The sequence below is a fragment of the Podarcis melisellensis genome, assembly GCF_964234715.1.
Source record: "Podarcis melisellensis genome assembly, chromosome: 9".
Taxonomy (NCBI): Eukaryota; Metazoa; Chordata; class Lepidosauria; order Squamata; family Lacertidae; genus Podarcis; species Podarcis melisellensis.
In genome coordinates this window covers 54,274,478-54,296,103 of record NC_138541.1, presented here as the reverse complement: position 1 = coordinate 54,296,103, position 21,626 = coordinate 54,274,478, and the positions used below count along the sequence as shown (strand labels likewise).

Sequence of the window (21,626 nt, the reverse complement as noted above, 5' to 3'; positions counted from 1 at the left end):
CATTACAAAAGACTGGCCAGGCTCCCCAGGGTATCCAATCAAGTGACCATTAACAGGTCTGCCAGGCAGGAGATGAACAACGAACTCAGATTTCTGTTAGAGACCGCCCTTTCTGTGATGTAGGTATGATGTATCTGGGGGTGGTGGTTTTGAACTACACCCCTTCTGTGATGTATGTATGATGTTCCTGGGGGTAGTCTTGGACTCCAGGGCGGGCAATTTAAAATGTCTATATAAGGGTGGGCACACCTTTGTTTGGGGTCCTCCTCCTTCTCCTGCTTGTGAGGGGGCACCCTGTTGCAACAGTTCAAAAAAGATCAGGCTTACTAGCTGCTTTGCTTCTCAATATTCTCTGGTTGGCCTCTGTTATTTTCTCCGACCGATGGAGAACCTACAAAGGACTCTATAAGGGCTCTTGTGTTCCCCATAAGGGAATAAGGGCAGATTTTTGTTTATTACAGTGAGAAGCAGGGAGAAAGCAATGAAAGTGACGTGGTCAAGGGAGATGCTTCATTTTTACGTTTTAAAAAAGAGAGAGTTAAAAATTGATAGTCCTTGACCGCCTTATAAATTATGTAAAAAAAAGCAGCTTCCCTTGCAAAAAACATCAGAGAGTTTTGCCCCTTAAGTTTTCCAACTGCTTTATCTTGCTCCCACTCAACAAATGGTCAAAAAGAAAACATTTTTGAAATTTTCAGTGCAGCTCTAAATTGATACAGAAACAGCACAATCCTGTTTCTCAGTTTGCCTGGAGAGCCTTAGGTATTCAACTAAGCCTCCGAACTGTTGGATCTAGGTTCTAGAATATATGCTGGCATTGGGGATCCCATGGCTGGTGTGTCAGTAGAGTAATCCCACGACTTGAAAGAGGGATTTGAAAACAGGTGCTATAGAGGGAAGAGCAGCAACATCAAAATACAAAACTCCTTGAGACACCCCAAGAGGTGGAATCCTATGATGGCACATTATTCCAGTAAAAGTGGGTTGCATAAGTAGAAACACAATGGAGAAGCCAATAACACTGTCCTTCTGCTCTGCACAAATGTCATAGATTATCAGATCCTACCTAAATTATGCCAGTGTTATGCTTACATTAGCAACCTGCCAGAGTAGCAGGTTCTTTGGATTACACTGCCCAGCCAAACTACCCTGTCTAGCAAGTTTCAGTTCATATATCACCAGCATAATAACAACAATGAAACACATTTGCAACGGAACTCTCCATATGTTTTAAAAGATGTTTTGAAGAAAATCCTAAAATAGGGTTACCAGATGTCCCCGTTTCCCGGGGACAGTCCCCAGATTTGCGACTAAGTCCCTGGACAAATTCCATCCCCGGAATGTCCCCAGATTTCATCTAATATCCCTGGGAAACACAGCAGCAGCAGCAGTCTGTCTGGAGCAGTTGGCTCTGGCTGGCTTCAGGAACTGCTTGGAAGTCCCCATGTGATGGTTGTGCAGGGGCTCTAAGATGCAGCTTCCGGGCTGCCTCCACCTTCCCTGACCCCAGCAACTAAGCTGTGAAGGGAGGCTTCATGCTGCCTATCAAAGCTTGCGTGCAAGCAGGAGGGGGCAGGGATCTCCAAGTTAGGCAATGGGAAGCCTCCCTTCCCAGCTGCGGAATCCCCACCCCCTCCTGCTTGCACACAGGTAGGAATGGGATTGGGGTTGCTCCGAAGGGAAGGGAGGCATCGCGCTGCCCAAGCTTCACCGCCGCCACTCTCGGTCTTCCTTCTCCGCCTTCCATGCCTGACCCACTGCACACTGCTTCACCACCACCGAAGAACCAACAACTCAGGGACTGCCGAGGCTCATGGAGAAAGGAGATAGAAGCCTCGGAGGAAGGGGAAACGTGGTGGTTGTGGTCAAGACAGCGGCCACCCCTCTGCCACCGCCATCGCTGCAGCATCAGCGTCCCAAATGTGCAGTATGTATGTATGTATGTATGTATGTATGCATGCATGCATGCATTTAAAGTGTCCCCTGATTCATTTAAAAAAATCCGGTAACCTTATCCTAAAATGATACCCATGCGCTCCAAAACAGTCTAGCATAACAAGTGCTCGTATTTCTAGCTCTCTTCCCTCTTCTTTTTAGGCTGTAGATTAATTGTTTAAAAGCATTAGGAGCACAAATTTCTCAGGTGACGCAGGAGACCTGGCTTTCTTTACATGTGGTTTCTACTTATTAATTTTTATTTTAACCAACTATTTGGGAAGCTGTGTTAGCGACAGTCCTAACAACAGTTTCTTGCCTCAGACTGTCACCACCACATTGCACTTGTACACTTAATAAAACAATAAAATTAAAACTACAAAGCTATATGTAGAAGACCATGTACTAGGTGTGTTAAGTGTGTTGCAACTTGTTAAGTCAATGGGCTTCCTTAGCACCATGCTTGATTGTGAGCCATGCTTACTAGACCCAACACATATTTCATGTATACATTGCTAATATCAGTCACGACAAATTCTAGGAGCTGTTCATGGAAGAATAGGCCCCTGTTAAGCCTACAGCAAGTACGGTAGTTTTTATAGATGCTTTATTCATAGAAGGCCTTAAGCCTTCTGTAATAGCTTCCCTCTTATATTGTGTTGGATTCTTTCCAGTTAGCAAAACCACACAAAACAATCAATGATCTGAATGAAGGAAAGAAAGAAAGAGAAGGAAGGGGGGAAACCAGCACAGGACCCTGCTGTAGCTATATTAATTGAAAGCAAGAGCTTCATTTCTGAAAAGTTAGAAGAATTCTTAAAAAAAAAAAAATTGTTCACAACAACTCTCCATTACAGACAGTTGCTAAGGCAACTGCTGCTTTCAGATTTATTATGCTCTCCAAAACTTATCCAGTATAATATTACAAGCCCCATAGGTGGTAAGCTGCTACATAGCAAGATTCCGTTTTGTCAGATGATCATTATTTAATTGGCTCACATGAGAATAGGAGCATCAACCTGAAGTCCAGTGAGATTTGTTTCTTTCTTTTTCCTATAGAAGAGTTAAGCGCTGGCCTAGGCAGTTTTTTACAGTATAGTAAGGTACTATATGGGGACGCAGGTGGCGCTGTGGGTTAAAGCCTCAGTGCCTAGGACTTGCCGATCGAAAGGTCGGCGGTTCGAATCCCTGCGGCGGGGTGCGCTCCCGCTGCTCGGTCCCAGCGCCTGCCAACCTAGCAGTTCGAAAGCACCTCCGGGTGCAAGTAGATAAATAGGGACCGCTTACCAGCGGGAAGGTAAACGGCGTTTCCGTGTGCGGCTCTGGCTCGCCAGATGCAGCTTTGTCACGCTGGCCACGTGACCCGGAAGTGTCTCCGGACAGCGCTGCCCCTGGCCTCTTAAGTGAGATGGGCGCACAACCCCAGAGTCTGTCAAGACTGGCCCGTACGGGCCGGGGTACCTTTACCTTACCTTAAGGTACTATATATCGAGTTCCCTAAGAAAACTTCTGTGTACACTTAGAACTCCTGGTTTATTTTTAAGAGGGAGGAGTATTTTCATGCAAATAACCAAAGACTGAAGAGAGACCAAGTATTCATCCAAATGATTGTAAAAATTATTCCAATATGTCAATGTGTAGAGCAGGGCTTCCCAAACTTGAGTCTCCAGCTGTTTTTGGACTACAACTCCCATCATTCCTAGCTATCAGGACCAGTGGTCAGGGATGATGGGAACTGCAATCCAAAAACAGCAGGAGACTCAAGTTTGGGAAACCCTGGTGTAAAGTATAAAATCATCCAAGATTCCATTTAATGATGTACTAATGTTCATGTGAGCCATTTAACGCGGGTGGTTCTGTGGGTTAAGCCACAGAGCCTAAGACTTGCTGATCAGAAGGTCAGCAGTTCGAATCCCTGCGACGGGGTGAGCTCCTATTGCTTGGTCCCTGCTCCTGCCAATCTAGCTGTTCGAAAGCATGAAATGCAAGTAGATAAATAGGTACCGCTGCAGCGGGAAGGTAAACGGTGTTTCCGTGCGCTGCTCTGGTTCACCAAAAGCAACTTAGTCATGCTGGCCACATGACCCGGAAGCTGTCTGCAGGCAAACGCCGGCTCCCTCGGCCTATAGAGCGAGATGAGCACTGCAACCCCAGAGTCGGTCACGACTGGACCTAATGGTCAGGGGTCCCTTTACCTTTAATGTTCATGTGATGATACCACAAAGTGGAGTATTGATACAGGTAGCCATGTTGGTCTACTGTAGTTGAAACAAAATTTAAAAATTCCTTCCAGTAGCACCTTAGAGACCAACTAAGTTTGTTATTGGTATGAGCTTTCGTGTGCATGCTACTGGAAGGAATTTTTTTTTTAATGGAGTATTGATGTGAGTCTATCTCAGGCAGAATAACAGAGCAGCTTGCCTGGGATTGCTTGCTACTCCACCTCATCCTGACTCACTTCTTTGCCTTCGATAGCATTCTGACATGAAAATATTTAGTAGCTTTCCCCAAATCCCACCACATACCCAAACCCAGAAGCGCTTAATTCCTGCAGATGACCACACTGCTAACGGCACAGCACCAGGGCCTAGTGTTTTGGTTTTTTTTAAAGTTGGGAAAGCTACACATAATGCAAAACTGATGTCCTCAGCATGGTGCTCAAATGCACAATGGCACCCATGAGGCTGCTGTATTCCTCCTCCATTTTGATCTCCCCCACCCCCTCTTTGGGAGTGAGAATGTCTGGAAGACTACTTGAGAGAGAAAGTAAGAGAAGTTGATAGAGGAAGTGTGTTATATTGTAAGCCATCTTGAGGTGATGGCTTACAATATACTTAGGGGAGGGCTGAGGGCAGAGTCAGTGCCTGTGGATTGTGTGCAACTTGTTTCAACAGGATTGCTCATCTCTTCCATTCTAGAAAGAAGAGTGATGAAGTTGATTCCACTGTCTGGACTTCTGCCAATCACATGACGAACACTAGTGATTGACTGGCTTCTTCCTTTCCCAGTATCATGGCTGGATGACAGCGTGGTTTAACATTTTTATATACACCAACCAATAATGGGGAACAAAGGCAGTCAGGAGGCCACAGACTGGGGTGTTGGTTGCCACCAGGAGCTGCAAAAGAGGTGAGAGGTTTGGGACAACAGGGGATGGCATCTATGAGGGCTCTGCAAGCTTCAGACCTCCAGCCTCAGGCTAAGCATCAAAAGGCTGGTCCAGCATTCCAGCTGGTGGTTACAGTAGCCTTGGACTCAGCAGGCTCCTTCTCCTCTTGCCTTAAGATAAATTCACATGTGCTTTTTGGAGTTTATGATCATTTGGGCAGTGCATCAAGAGACATAGTGATGGCCATTACTTGAGATGGAAATGTAAAAGGTTTTTAAATATTCATGGAGGATTGGACCATCAATAAGTTCTTAACCATGGTATCTACATTTATAAATATTAAATAATAATAACCAACAAATCTCGGCATGTACCTCTCTCAGTTTAAAATCTTGTAGCACCGTAAAGGTAAAGGGACCCCTGACCATTAGGTCCAGTCGTGAACGACTCTGGGGTTGCGGCGTACAGCTTCTGGGTCATGTGGCCAGCATGACTAAGCCGCTTCTGGTGAACCAGAGCAGCGCACGGAAACGCCGTTTACCTTCCCGCCAGAGTGGTTCCTATTCATCTACTTGCACTTCGTGCTTTCAAACTGCTAGGTTGGCAGGAGCAGGGACCGAGCAACGGGAGCTCACCCCGTCGCAGGGATTTGAACCACCAACCTTTAACCACAGTGCCATCCGCGTCCCTCAAGCACCTTAAAAGCAAACCCTTTTATTGGGACAGAAATGGATTCTAGCCCACAAATTTTATGTTGTGGAACTTTGTTGATCTCCAAGCAACTACGAGATTCTTTTGTTATTTTCGCTGCAACAGACTGGCCTCCCCAAACCTTACATTTAAAGCACATGGGGTCCCCCAAAAATACTAGGACCTGAAGTTCGTTAAGTCTGCTGATAATTGTAGGGGGTGATCTACAGCTCCCAGCATTCTTTGCGGGAAGCCATTACTGTTACTAAGTGCTATAAATGTGCATGAGGGATGTTGAGAATAAACAACCACAGAAAGACCACTCCCTCCATGCTGTTCTTGTAAGCTTCCAGAGGTATTTATCCTCCTGCCGGACTGAGCAAATCTTGCTAGCGGTGGAGCAGGGCAGATGCTTTGTTCTTCACTATACTGCCAACTGCATGTCCGAATGAGTAAAATGTACCCAATTCTGGCAGCGCTTAAGAGCATATAGAGAGACTGCTGAATAGCTCGTCTGGTCCAGCACCCTGTTCTTACAACCAGATGCCTATGGGAAGCCTGGAAGCAAGACATGAGCACAACATCACTCTGCCTGCCTGCAGTTCCTAGCAACTTGTATTCGGAAGCATACGCTTCTTTGGATGTCCTGCCAGTGAAAGGTCATGGCAACATTTCTAGATTTTCTCTTCTATCTCTCACTTTTTATACATTTGTGAGTCACACGAAAGCCAAAAGAATGTAAGTAGGTGAGTTTGGGTTAACAGCATGGGGATGACAATGTCTAACCTTTTGTCCTCCTTTTTATATCACTGAGAACAAAAAGAAAAAGAAGCCAGTCAGACAAACCAAAAGTGATTGTCCATTACAGTTTTCCATTACAGTGGTACCTAGGTTCCCAAACTTTTTTTATTATTCATTTTTCTTTTTCATTCATTAGATACATCTCAATTTCTTAACATTCACTATATATTCCTCCCTCCCTCCCCTCCCCTCCAGGGCTTCCCCCAACTTCCACTTCTGGGTTGTTTCTCTTTTCACTCACTTTGCTATCTTCTAACAGAAAAAGTTATTAATAACATAACCAAACTTAATCCTGTTCCAAAACCAAAGCGTTCTAAAACCAAGGCATGTTTTCCCATAGAAAGTAATGCAAAATGGATTAATCCGTTCCAGGCTTTTAAAAACATTCCCTAAAACAGCAATTTAACATGAATTTAACTATCAAACGAGACCATTGATCCATAAAATGAAAGCAATCATGTACTGTACTATAAAATAAATAAGACAGTATTGTAGATGATTAAAAAAATTTAAAAAAAAATTCTTACATGCACTGATGATAGTCATTGTTTGGATGGGGGGCTTTTATCCATCAGTCAGTAGCTGAACTGGGTTCCACACAGTCACAAAAACAAGTCACAAAAACAAAGTCACAAGTCACAAAAGCAAGTCAGTCCCATAAAACAAAGAACAAGTCACAGTCACAACAAAAACAAAAAAGCCACACAAACCAAAATGCAAAAACAAAAGCTCCAAATATCACCTCTGTGGTGCATGGGTGCTCAGGACTCAACAGCCGACAGACTCAACAGGAAGCCTCTGATTAGAGCAGGAAACTCAAATTACAAATGGAACACCTTCAACAGGAACACCTTCTGCTTCCAAGGCAAAGTTCACAAACCGGAACATCTCCTTCTGGGTTTGCAGCGTTCTATTTCCAAGTTGTTCATAAACTAAGCTGTTCTAAAACCAAGGTACCACTGTAGAAGCATTAATGCTTCATCCTATATTGGGAAATATGTACTTGCTATATACAGAAGTAAGGATCGGCATGACTTACTTCCTGGTAATTATGCCTAAGATTGCAATCTTAGTTTTATTTATAGACCATCCTGCCCCAAGGATTTACAGCAGTTGTCAACTATTTCATATAAAATCAGAAGATACTAGACATAAAATCAAACACACAGAACTTCTGACAAGTTTAATGTGGGGTGGAGGGAGGGAAATCCTGGGTTTATGCATTATATGTCCACTTCCAGAACTATCTGGCTCTCCTTAGACGTCTAAACCACTCCACCAATTTCTTTCAGTTATCCACAACATGCAGTCAATGTTTAGCTTAGCTTTACATAAGGTTTGTTCATGTTAATCTATTGCTCCGTTTCCATTAAGCAATCAGTGGTGTGGTTCAAAGCTCGAAAGGCCATCTGTGGCATCAGCTGAGCATGAGCATGATGGCTAATTCTAGAGTGTTTGCCGTCTCTTATTCCGGTGCAGGTCCATTCAATTTCAGCAGAAGCAAAAAATGGCCCTGTAGATGTGTCCAACACTGTGTTAAGCTACATACTGGACTGCAGTGAGGGCAGGGATTGGGTGAGAGCTCTGTTCCCCGAAAACTCTGTAGCTCAATATCAGAAAGCAGCTCAACTTTTCCCCCATGTTAAGGTGAAACAAAGAAGTACAAAGCCATTGGGTTAATTTGTTGCAATGATGCCGGTCCTCAAGTTGGGGGGCTACAAAAATGTTCTTTTAAAGGCCCAGTTTCTCCTAAATTTGAATACAGCAGTTGCCTAAGCTTTGCACTGAGTGACACACAAATTCCGTAGGGTAGCACGATGTCAGGATTTATTTATTTTTTACTTTGCACAAGGCAGCCAGGAGGTAGCTGGACCAGCCTGGCCACTTATTAATCTGTTACTTTGCCAGGCACAGGACACCAAAGAAAGGCAGCCCAGAAAGTTTACTAAAATGACATACGGTAATTCAACCCAAGCTAAGCACATTTAAGTGTAATTGATTTTAGCAGGAGAAAATTAAGCACGGAACTTCACTTTGGCAAAAAGTGATGTTGCTTGCATGCAACGCACAAAAGCCCCCCCCCCCCAAGTATTGCAACAAATATCAAGGGGACCTAAAGACATCTCGGCCCCCTAGGGTTGGCACACCTGATACACATCTATTTCTTCTTGGTTTCTTTGGGGAAGACTGTAAAGTTAGTGCTACCAGTAATGTATATCATTAGAAAACCACTATCAAATTCCAGAAAGGCTAGCAATAAAATTGACAGCTTGCATCTGAAACACACACACAAAAAGACCCATTCTATCAATGTTTCATTATTCAGGATTTTATAGTTCAAATATGAAAGAAATCCATATTGGCAGGCACAAGAGGTACTCCTGGGTTAGAAACCAGCCAAATTGCAGTCAAATAGGTCCAGGGGCTTTTGTGCTAGGCACTGTTAAAGTTGATTTGGCTTGGGTAAGGGGAGAGAGCTGAAAGGAATTTGTTTTCCAGGTAACATCATTCCCTGTGATTAGAAGCTTGGCCCATGGAGCTCTCTGTGTTCCCACTCTGGTGGTTTTTCTCCATTCCACCATCACCCCAGCCTGGTATTATGATAAGCTTAGAGAAATGGTAAGAAAAAATTAGATGAGGATCTCTGAGTGGGTGATCTGCCATAGATCAGCAAGGGCTTCTGACACCCAGTATCTAACAACAACAACAACAACAACAACAACAACAACAACAACAACAACAACAACAACAACAATAATATATTTATACCCTGCCCATCTGGCTGGGTTTCCCCAGCCACTCTGGTCGGCTCCCAACAGAATATTAAAACCACAATAAAGCATCATACATTAAAAACTTCCCTAAACAGGTCTGTCTTCAGATGTCTTCTAAAAGTCAGATGGTTGTTTATTTCTTTTACATCTGATGGGAGGGCATTCCACAGGACAGGTGCCACCACCGAGGAGGCCCTCTGCCTGGTTCCCTGTAACCTCTCTTCTCTTAGGGAGGGAACCGCCAGAAGTGTCTGGGCTGAACAATGGGGGTGGAGATGTTCCTTCAGGTATACTGGGCCGAGGCCATTTAGGGCTTTAAATTCAACACTTTGAATTGTGCTCGGAAACGTACTGACACATGCTGTGTACACACCCAAGTGTATTTAAAATACAGGGAAGATCAATTTCACCCACACATCTAAACCAATCGTCTCCTGCTTTCAAAACAACTTGCTACATTTCCACTCATTTTCTAAAAATGGCTCTATTTGTAAAAAGAAATGTGCTTTGGCCTGTCTGGAAGCATTGCTCTCCGACTCAAAGCAGCTGAGCTGAGCTGTGCAGGTGTGAGGTGTGGGATCACATTTGCAGAGAAGCTCTCCTTCTGTACACTTGTAGAGGCAGCTCCTGTGAACAACCCCCTTATGAGGCAGGAAACCTAGGTTTGCCACTCAGCATGAACTTAATAATAATAATAATAAATTATTTATATCCCGCCCTCCCTAGCCAAAGCCGGGCTCAGAGTGGCTAACAACAGTAAAAATAGCACAGTTTACATAAAATCCCAGTCAATTAATTGAAATACATTCTAAAATCAATTCAGAATCAAATTAATGGCAACCATTGGGCTAGAGTTCTATGAGGATTACAGAAGGAGAGAGGGGGGTCAGACTGCCTTGGAGGAACAGCTCTGTCTTGCAGGCCCTGCGGAAAGATGTCAAGTCCCGCAGGGCCCTAGTCTCTTGTGCCAGAGCGTTCCACCAGATCGGGGCCACGGCCGAAAAAGCCTTGGCTCTGGTTGAGGCCAGCCTAACCTCCCTGTGGCCCAGGATCTCCAAGATGTTTTTGTTTGATGACCGTAAGGTCCTCCATGCGACATACCAGGAGAGGCGGTCCAGTAGGTACAGGGATCCTAGGCCACAAAGGGCTTTAAAAGTTAAAACCAGCCTGATCCTGTACTCCACCAGGAGCCAGTGCAGCTGGTATAGCACTGGTGAATGTGACCCCGTGGTGAGGACCCCACAAGGAGTCTTGCTGCGGCATTCTGCACCCGCTGGAGTTTCTGGGTCAGTCTCAAGGACAGCCCCATGTAGAGTGAGTTACAATAATCAAGCCTGGAGGTGATAAAGCGGGATATCAAATCCAAACTCTCTTGGATGTGCCAATTGTAAACCTTTCCAAATCTGTTTATCTGACTCATGCAGAGAACTAAAATATATAAAAGGCAAGGTGGGCCTTGGCTCAAAACAATGATGTTCTACACTTACAGCTAAGAGCCACATATGTCCCCAAATCCAAAGCAGTTGAGGTCAAAACTTTTAAAAATAGCAGGAGACATCATCAACAGTTTATGTAAGATAGAAGCAAATACAAGTTTCAAATCTGTGATATGACCTTCATCACCATGGAATGAGAAGTATAAAATACCACTCCGTGCTGGTATGTCAGCAAAACACAATTGGACTCAGAATTTATTTCTCCTGTATTCTATATTTGCCAACCCTCCTGCATGCAGGTACGACCATCCAGGTTCATTTAAAGACCATAAATGAATATATATGTGGCAATTTACAAATTGCCTCCTGAAATTGAGCTCCTGAAAACATGCATTATTCATGCATCAGACGATACTGAGTCATGCCCGGTATAAACTGGAAAACCGAAATGAGAAATAGGGCACGGAAGGAGTTTTCAGACACCCAGAGTTATTTTTAAATTTAATCCTGGCCTCGGGGGGTTGCAGTCTTATTTTATGTTTTACGTCAGAGCAGAAGCATTTCACGCAGGAGAAATGGCTTCTTGCTGACTTACTTTGGGAATTGTCCTCAGCCTGGCTTGCAACGCTGACATTGTAGCAAGTGAGCAGCAACGGGAATGGATTCTGCTTTTTTAATGATGCTGTGCCTGCATAATATCAGGTCAGGATGGCAAATGAATATTTTTTTTTGGGGGGTGGAGGGGAAGGACAATGGCATATGGCTCTCGGGAGTGCAGTGCAATAAGAAGAAAAATGCATTTTAGATGTATGCAACTGAACCAGAAGTTTGCAAAGCCCCTTTAGCTTATGCAAGCAAAGAAGGAGCAAAGTGGCAGGGGGGCCTTTTTAAAATTTGCGTTATATTGATTTTTAATTATTCAATATTTTATTGTGCTATTAATTTGTATATATCTCCAAGCACCATTTGTAGAAGACTACAAATGTAAGAAATTAATAAATCTGATAAATATATGTATGAACCTTTGTGCAACTTTCTTTTGAAATGTCTTTACATTTTCAACTACAGTCTTTTTTTGAAAGCTGACGCGAGACCGACTTTGAAATAACAGTATATAAAGCAATAAACAAACATCAGGGGAAGGTGGATCAATAAGACATAAGAGCAAACAGCACAAAAATACCTGTTTGAGTACACATATTTTTAAAACCCCAGTAACGAATACACGTCTTGAAATCAATAACATCTGTGTGGCATTTTGCATCATCAATAAGCCATTTAGATACCAGCAACATTTTTTTTTATATAAATCATCATTGAATATTGGATTGGCTGTCAGTTGATTTAAAAAAAACTCATCCATGGATAATGTTTCCCAGAGCTTATTGTATCATTATTTGACAGTAAGTTGTCTATTTTTCTATTTAGCTACCTTTTTTAACCACTATTACAAGAAGAGAAAATCAACTCTCTCCTAATTTGTAATAATCAAAAGGCACTCAGGATTTTGTGATTTTCTTAATGTGGGCAAATATTCTTACTTAATATCTCTGAATTTTAGGTCACCCCCAGCAACATTCATTTATTAAGGTAAAGGTAAAAGGTAAAAGCACCCCTGACCATTAGGTCCAGTCATGACCGACTGATCGGCAAGTCCTAGGTTCTGTGGTTTAACCCACAGTGCCACCCGCGTCCCATATTCACTTATTACTTTATATCTAAAGAGCTCCAGGTAGCATACATGATCCCAACACCAGCATTTTATCCTGACAACAGCCCAGTGAAGTTCGTTAGTCTTCAGAAACAGCGATTTGGCTCTAAAGCTGCAAACCTATACACAATGTACACTTGTTGAGCTTATTTCAGAGTAGGCATGATTAGAATTGCAGTACTAGAGGGCTTTGTGGCCGAGTGGAATTTGAATCAGAGCCTTGCTACGCCTAAAATAAATTTATTGTGCCATAAGCATTTGAGGACTCAAGCACGTTTGTCAGATGCACCACTCTAGGATGTTGTAGTTGCATCCTGGACTGAGCTGAGACTCCTCCAAAAGTTTTCTTCAACCTTGGGGGTTGAACTGCAACTCCCATCATCCCCAGCAATCATGGTCAATGGTGGGATGATGGGAGTTGTAGTCCAACACAATCTGGGGACCCAAGCTTGAAAAACGCTAGAGGGCTGCCAAGCCAACATCCCTTCATACTTTCATTATTCTATACCAGGAAGTAGAACATGTTTTGGGATAAGTCGTGCCCCTTACATCTCTTTCTACATACAGTGGTACCTCGGGTTAAGTACTTAATTCGTTCTGGAGGTCCGTTCTTAACCTGAAACTGTTCTTAACCTGAAGCACCACTTTAGCTAATGGGACCTCCTGCTGCCGCCGTGCTGCGGGAGCACGATTTCTGTTCTCATCCTGAAGCAAAGTTCTTAACCCGAGGTAATATTTCTGGGTTAGCAGAGTCTGTAACCTGAAGCGTATGTAACCCGAGGTAACACTGTATAGCTTTCAAGAGAGGATTATAAATCAATATAATCCTTAGCCCCAATCTTGTTATCTGAATGGAAACAGAAGGCCCCTTTCCACATTTTTAAACACCAGGCTATATTCCTACAAATTTCTTGAGTGTCTAAAAATGTATTATGGGAAGATAGGAGTATACAAAGCTGATCATTGGGGGTGGGGTTTGTTTCATAGTTTATGAGTGTAGGACAGTTCCTGTTATTCTTCTACTGCATCCCATACCACACACAAAAAAAGATGTGCTCTGATGCAGCTGGCTCCAGCTAGAAGGATCATAAACAATCAGCAGCGTTAAATGGATCTTGACTAATGTTTGAATTGCTGAGAGACTCATTTGGAGTAGCTCCATATTGTGAATATGCCAGCCGTGTGGCTAACAAAACAGCTGACTGCCTCTGAGATTATAAAAATCTGTTTGACCCATTTTATTTTTTAAAAAATCAATGTAATCCCAACCAGAGCAAAAAATAAAAATCAAATTTATTTTTGTGACTTTGGCACTTCTGCAAACCCTGTACATAAAATAGTTCTTTAAAATCAGTCAGTACATATATAATACCTTCTCACATGACTTGGGGCAGGGGACCACCCTTGTGCTACATGGGAGGTGGTCTTTAAGCCACCAAGATTGATAGTAGTGGAGAACATGCAACACTTCATGTCTGGTTCAGTTATAGAAACTAGCAGGAGTCATAGAAGTTTCATTGTCTGAGTCATAGAATCATAGAGCTGAAAGGGACCCTGAGGATCATCTAGTCCAACCCAGGAATATGCAGCTGGGATTGAACCTGCAACCTTGGAGTTACCAGCACCACACTCTAATGGTTAACCAACTGAGCTATCTCAGCTTTGATACTGGCTCATTCTATGTTATTAGGTCAGACTTCTTGGAAGAATTCTGAAATGTCAGGCTAAGAGATTCTGATACTCCCAGGACTGGATGAGAATCAGGTGTGTCCAAAGTCCGTTTTGGGGGCCTAATCCTGCCTTTGGGTCAGTTTAGTCCGGCCATCACGGCAGTTAATTTCCTGGGATAAATCCTAAAAAAACCTCAATCCTAAAAAAAAAGCTCAACAACAACTTTGGTTGGCCCTTTGGTCATGTCATCAAATCTGGCCCTCTTTGAAAAAAGCTTGGACACCACTGGTACTATGCAAATTACCGTCACCTGATGAACAAACATGCAACTATTGTTCATTTCTCTATCAAGCTTTTTTGTCTCCAGATATTATACATTTTGACAAGATGGGGGCCTGTATCCAAGTGGAAGTCTTCCAGATGGAGGAAGAACTTGTGTAAAGCCTAAATTCATTGCATTTGAAAGTACGGGCACAATCCTATCAGCACAGCACTTTTTAAATCCACATCGTTCTCAACTGTAGATTTAAGAATGTTTTTAAATCCCTCCTGCTGAGAATCAGTAGGACTTGAAAAAAATATTTTGGCTGGACATCTTCCAAAGGTGGTGAGAAATTTTAAGCCCCAGTCAAGTCTTACTTTATAATTTGAGGAAGTGGAATATATACCAATGGCAGGCTGGGGAAATTGAAAGGGAAAAGGGAAATGGATTTCCAAATACACTGAGATAGAATCATAGAATTGTAGAGTTGGAAGGGACCAGAAACGTCATCTCGTCCAACCCCTTGCAATGCACAAATCTTGTCCAACATGGGTCTCAAACTATCGCAGAAGGCATCTTTTCAACCTTACAAAGAATTGGGGTCAGTGTGTGAGGACAACGGCCACAATGCCATTCACACAGATCCCTTGTATTCCGAAAGATCTTTACAGGACTAGGAAAAATCATATTGGTCCTTTGCATCACACTGAGCTGGTAGCTGCTTTCAGTTATGGTTCCCTGTTCGATACCCCTGATTCTTTACATCAATATATATGGTGTACCCATTGCTCACAGAAACCATTCTCGGCAAGAATTCATTCTTGCGCTGCATCCAACCACCAAAGGAGATGCTCCCTGATTCATCTACCCTGAGTCAACTTATAAGGATCATAAGCATTCTGAAGCGTTAAGTGGTTTTTAACTAACGCTTGAATAACAGCACCAGATCATGCATATGCCAACAGCATGACTCATAAAATGCCTGGGGGATGTTTAATATTCGACACAGCCCATTTAAATTGACAGCCCAGCCCAGAGCAGAGCAGAACAGACAAAATTGGTTTTGTACAGCTAATTTTGTATATCCTTTACTTTACTCATGAGAACATATAGCTAGCTTTGGACGGTCACAGATCAGCTGCCTAAACGGCTTGGATCTCCCTTTCTGGAGTCATCATTTGTATAGTCTTTGTTCCAGTAATTCAGCTCTTGAGGAGAGCATAACTCATCATCCACATGCTGTACTGTAGTTCACATGGACTGTATAATAAACAAGCTATAGCTTTCCAGAAATTGCCTAACATTTCTGCTTACCAAAAAATTTGATTAACCACATGTCAGATGTCCTTCAAGGATGAAATTCCCTGGGGCAGCGATGGACAAGCAGCCCCTCATTTCAGATCAGGTGGTGTTTTTTTCCAATGTTTCTGGTCAATTCACTGGTTCTACACAATGAGTAACTATTGCTATGAACCATTACATTGTACAATAATACACATGCTAGAGATGCACAACTCCCTTTGGTTAAAAAACAAACCACACACCCCAAATGTTTACCTTGAACTGATACGATTGCTATTGTTTTTATATAAGCGTGGTGATTTATGCAGCATAGAAAGCAGGAATTGCATCATTCGAAAAGGTAGTGCACAAAAGATGACAGATTTGCATAGAATCATAGCTTTGGAAGGGACCCTGAGGGTGATTTATATGTATGGAAACATAGTGAGGACGACTGAGCTGTAAGCCTGCAAAGTCTGCTATCCAGGCACAGTTGATGAGCAACTTCAAACCCCCTGCTCTTTCTTGCGTTTCTTTAAACTGGACTTGGACTCGCCATCTCTTCAAATAGAGAATGCCTATTGTTACGTACTGAGTTGAATAGGATTCAGAATGCAGCAGTCTGATTGGTCCTAGAACAATAGGATTCAGAATGCAGCAGTCTGATTGGTCCACAGGAGCCACCCAATCCAGCTCCAGGTGGAAGGGAATCTGCAACCTGATTGGCCTACAGGAGAATCCCGGAATTAGCCAATCACGTGGGGCCCATTGTGTAAATAATGTATATAAGGCAGACATTATGGGGGAACTTCCATTCCTCCTCACCACTATGAGCTAAATAAAGAGCATGAAATCCACTCTCAACTCCGAGTATATTTCACCTATAAACAGCGCAGGGGTGGCAGGCTTGATCTACTTTGTTTTTTACCAGAATCCCGGCTGATCAGATTCCGTTCCAAGATGGTGGCGTGTTCATACGCTGCGGCTCTGAGCTCCCAATGTGTAATCTCACTGTATACACGTTGTACAAGTGACAATAAAGTATTTCAATCTACCAACCAAACCACTTGCAAAGGGCATGCAGTTAAAATTTAAAACAACAGGGGGCCTCTGAGCACTGAGCATAGAAATTTGTCTCCAGCCTTGGAACCAAACTGAGCTTACAGTTCCTTCATGCAAAAGTCCACTCCTTCTTAGCTTTCAGCAGCCTAATTTGGGTCATTTTGGCTGTGCACACACAGAAATTTAGTGGGTTCAGTGCATCCCACATGTGCCTGTTTTGCATGTTGACCACACAACATTGTCCTCATCCAAGTGGGAGTCCACACTCCACCCCCATTTATTTAGGATTTTCCCAATCCATAGATAAAGCAGAAAGTGGGGAAATCCAAAATAAAATCACTTACTACTGTGTACTTTGAAGTGCATTGTGTAGGTGGTTTTTTTTCCATGCATGGTGATGGCTTCAGCCTACTTAGCCTATACCAGGGGTCAGCAAACTTTTTTAGCAGGGGGCCAGTCCACGTCCCTCAGACCTTGTGGGGGGCCGGACTATATTTTTGGGGGGAGAAAATGAAGGAATTCCTATGTCCCACAAATAACCCAGAGATGCATTTTAAATAAAAGCACACATTCTACTCATGTAAAAACACGCTGATTCCCGGACCGTCCAGGGGCAGGATTTAGAAGGCGATTGGGCCGGATCCGACCCCTAAGACTTAGTTTGCCTACCCATGGCCTATACAGTGGTACTTCGGGTTACATACGCTTCAGGTTACACACTCCGCTAACCCAGAAATAGTGCTTCAGGTTAAGAACTTTGCTTCAGGATGAGATCAGAAATCGGGCTCTGACGGCGCGGCAGCAGCGGGAGGCACCATTAGCTAAAGTGGTGCTTCAGGTTAAGAAAAGTTTCAGGTTAAGAACGGACCTCCGGAACGAATTAAGTACTTAACCCAAGGTACCACTGTACATAAATCTGGCACTGGGTAGCAGCTACCAAGCCTGTGCTTTTTAAAAAGAAAAGAACATTTTCCTAATAGAACTGAAGCACCACTAGGTGTCAGCACTTACACAAATATAATCCAGTAACTCAGAGCTAGGGCAGAAAAAGAAGAAACAGGAGCAGCTTAAACACTGACTGCATTGAGATAGATCAATACTGAGGAGGTTTTGAGGAGGTATTGATAAGATTATGAATAATATGATGGCAAATAGATTAAATCAATTCATTTCTGGGGAAATATGTCAAAAATGATCAGGCTGGATTTGTGAAAAGGAGAGACTTGAGAATAAAAATAGTGGTTAATATAATTCATGAAAACCATTTTTTAAAAAATCAACCAGCCATTTTTCCATTGTTAAAAGTGGAGAAGGCCTATGACAGAAGTGGTCTCAAAGTAGTAATGAATTAAAGAAGATATGTGCATCTAAACATCCTGGGAACAATAATTCTGCTATTATGGCACATCCGCACCACCTATTTAAAGCACTATTACACCACTTTCACACCCATAGCTTCTCTGAAAGAATCCTGGGAACTGTAATTTGTTAAGGGTGCTGCGAGTTTTTAGGACACTCTTATTCCCCTCAGCAAGCAAGAGTGGATTAACAATCAATCTCTCTTCCCAGGGAATTCTAGAAGTTGTAGCTTTTGTTGTTGTTGTTTCATTACCTACTCAGACTGTGGTGATCAGTTAAAGGGCAAAGGAGACCCCTGGCCATTAGGTCCAGTTGTGGCCGACTCTGGGGTTGCGGCGCTCATCTCGCTTTATTGGCCGAGGGAGCCAGCGTACAGCTTCCGGGTCATGTGGCCAGCATGACTAAGCCGCTTCTGGCGAACCAGAGCAGCGCACAGAAATGCCGTTTACCTTCCCGTTGGAGCGGTACCTATTTATCTACTTGCACTTTGACGTGCTTTCAAACTGCTAGGTTGGCAGGAGCAGGGACCGAGCAATGGGAGCTCACCACATTGCGGGGATTCAAACCACCGACCTTCTGATCGGCAAGTCCTAGGCTCTATGGTTTAACCCACAGCACCACCTGTGTTCCTTCGTGGTGATCAGTTAGGAGCTTTTAATTGTGGTGGAACCAAACCTTCCAATTATGCGTAATTCAAGTTGGGCAATATATTAGGATAATTTTCAATCTGCAGTAACTGTGTTCCAGAGATTCTTCAGAGAGATTAGACAGAGGAGATGGATTTACTCATGGTTTACACAAGCCAAACTGACAACAGAGCCCAAACTGCTCCCTCACATGTTCCTAAGGCATTGTATCAGATGCTAACTTTTCAGAAACTTTGGCTGCAATCCTAAACACCTTTGCCTCCACTGAACACAATATGAAATATTTCTGAACAAACATGTAAAGAAGTGCATTGCACAAGGTGGTATTGTAGAGCTATTATTTCATGTGGCAGAAATAACTCTGATTAAAATGGCTTCCCAAGCTTCACCTGACATCTGATCAAGGCAATGTATCATTATCATCACTTTGTAATCCACCTCTCCAAAAGTCAAGGCAATTTACAATATAAAATAAATAAATAAATTGCACAATTTGCTCTAACAGTTACAGGAATGACAACGTTTAAATAGACTTAAACAATAAGCTGGTGAAAACATCTCAGCAAAAATGTACAAGAAAATCAAGGTACCCACATAATTCAGAACAGCTTCTAGCAAAAAAAATAATAATCTTGGAAATTTAATGTTGATCCCATCCCAACAAAAATTCTTAAACACCCGAATCTGATAGTGTCTAGACATTTTGAGCAGCAGGTTTTTCTGGATTAACAGCAAGATGGTCAGCAGTAGTAGACTCATTCGTCACCCTCGCAGGCCCGGTGGAAATAGGCCAGTAGAGTCATAGGTAACAGAGATGGTTTTAGGGTAGTGTGACCAGTTTGGCTGCACTGAGCACCACCCTGCAAGGCACGCCACAACAACGCTGTAGAACTGAGCATGAGAAGCGGGGGTGGGGTGACGGATTTTAGCGTGACACAGGGCACTGCTGAAATTTGAGAGCCCAAATTAGATTATAATATTGTGGTTATGATTTGATAGGAGATAGGGGGCAGCAGAAGGGAAAAAACAACTCCATGGGAAAGGGGGTGAGAAGTCAAAAAAATAAGAGAAAATATGAAATTGTGTTTTGATTGTACAGTGGTACCTCAGGTTACATACGTTTCAGGTTACATACGCTTCAGGTTACAGACTCCGCTAACCCAGAAATATTACCTCGGGTTAAGAACTTTGCTTCAGGATGAGAACAGAAATTGTGCTCTGGCAGCGGAGCGCAGCGGCAGCACCCATTAGCTAAAGTGGTGCTTCAGGTTAAAAACAGTTTCAGGTTAAGAACAGTCCTCCGGAACGAATTAAGTACTTAACCTGAGGTACCATTGCATGTGTCAAAACTGTTGAAAGTTAATAAAATATAATTTTAAAAAATAAAATAAGTAAATGTTGTTAGTTGTTCTGTACCATGGTCCAATCAGTGTCCTCTTCAACTTCCAGCAGGAACCTCCTTGTCCTCCTCAAAAGCCTATCCCAATATCTCTGGAACCACACCCCAGGACAGATGAGTGATGCCCAAATAAAATATCCTCCTCAAAACAAAAATGTGCTGTGTGTACGCTGGCCTGATTTCACTCAGTAATGCACTTTATGACCTAAAACTTGAGATGAATACTTCTTCTGTTTTTATTGTTCTTCCCCGAACCATATAAATATCTGGTTTATTCTAGTGGTTGCTATGAAAAGAGCAAAACAGCACAATAAAATGGGGGTGGGGGTGGTTTTCCACAGGATTGCGAAGTAAACCTTGCTGCAAAAAAAACCTTGTACAAAGATAAATACGTCGCTGCCAACATGTGGCGACAGAACTGGCATTCTGCAGAATTGGGACGCAAGGCCTGTGCTTCATATTTTAAAAGTTTGGCAGGAACACAGCAAAGAGTTGGATAAGGACGCCGGCAAGAGCCTCACAAACATAACAAGTTTAAACAGGATTCAAGCAGGCTGGTGGTTTGCATTGCATAAGCATATTTTATAACCACGAGCAGAAATTGTTTAGACTCGAGGACGACAAATAACACAGGCCTTCTGTGAAGCTGAAGATACAAACGGTGATTCATTTATACCTTGGCAAAACAATAACGTCTTAACGGTGGGCTAAAGGTAAAGGTAAATGGACCCCTGACCGTTAGGTCCAGTCATAGACGACTCTGGGGTTGTGGCACTCATCTTGCTTTATTGGCCGAGGGAGCCAGCGTACAGCTTCCGGGTCATGTGGCCAGCATGACTAAGCCGCTTCTAGCGAACCAGAGCAGTGCACGGAAACGCTGTTTACCTTCCCGCTAGAGTGGTTCCTATTTATCTACTTGCACTTTGACATGCCTTCAAACTGCTAGGTGGGCAGGAGCTGGGACTGAGCAATGGGAGCTCACCCTGTTGCAGGGATTCGAACCGCCGACCTTCTGATCAGCAAGCCCTAGACTCTGTGTTTAGACCACAGCGCCACCCACATCCCGTTAACGGTGGGCTACTCATCATTAAATATGAATATAACTGGATGAGGCTTCAGAAAAAACTACATAATCACAGTACTTAACAGGGAAGTAGCCTTTTCAGATTAATGAATTGGGAAATAAAGCCAGTGTAGCTCATTTGAAGAGAGGAAGAGGAGGTTTTCTTCACCAAGGTCCTATCTTCTTTAGCCCTGTTACTGCACCAGGTACATTGATGGCACAAGTCAATGATTAAAAAACTACCAGTTTAAGACCGGAGTTAAGGCTATCTTACTATGGCTCAAGCCCCACAAAGCAAGGAAATTGGAAGATAAGGCTAATGGCTTAAGAGACATGCCCCATGATCAACAAGGATATTGTGTGATGTAATGTGCTTACAGTTTCCTGTGGTCTAAACCACTGAGCCGCTTGGGCTTGCCAATCAGA

General features: G+C 43.1%; 1 long non-coding RNA gene across 2 annotated transcripts in view; it reads left to right on the top strand.

Moving 5' to 3' along the window:
* LOC309377427 overlaps window positions 1-21,626 on the top strand; it is a 54,439-nt gene that overhangs the window by 23,017 nt on the left and 9,796 nt on the right. For both annotated transcript variants that reach the window (XR_014171559.1, XR_014171560.1), the window contains exon 2: window positions 4,854-5,064. This is a non-coding gene — a long non-coding RNA (uncharacterized lncRNA). The remainder of the gene's footprint in view (window positions 1-4,853; window positions 5,065-21,626) is intronic.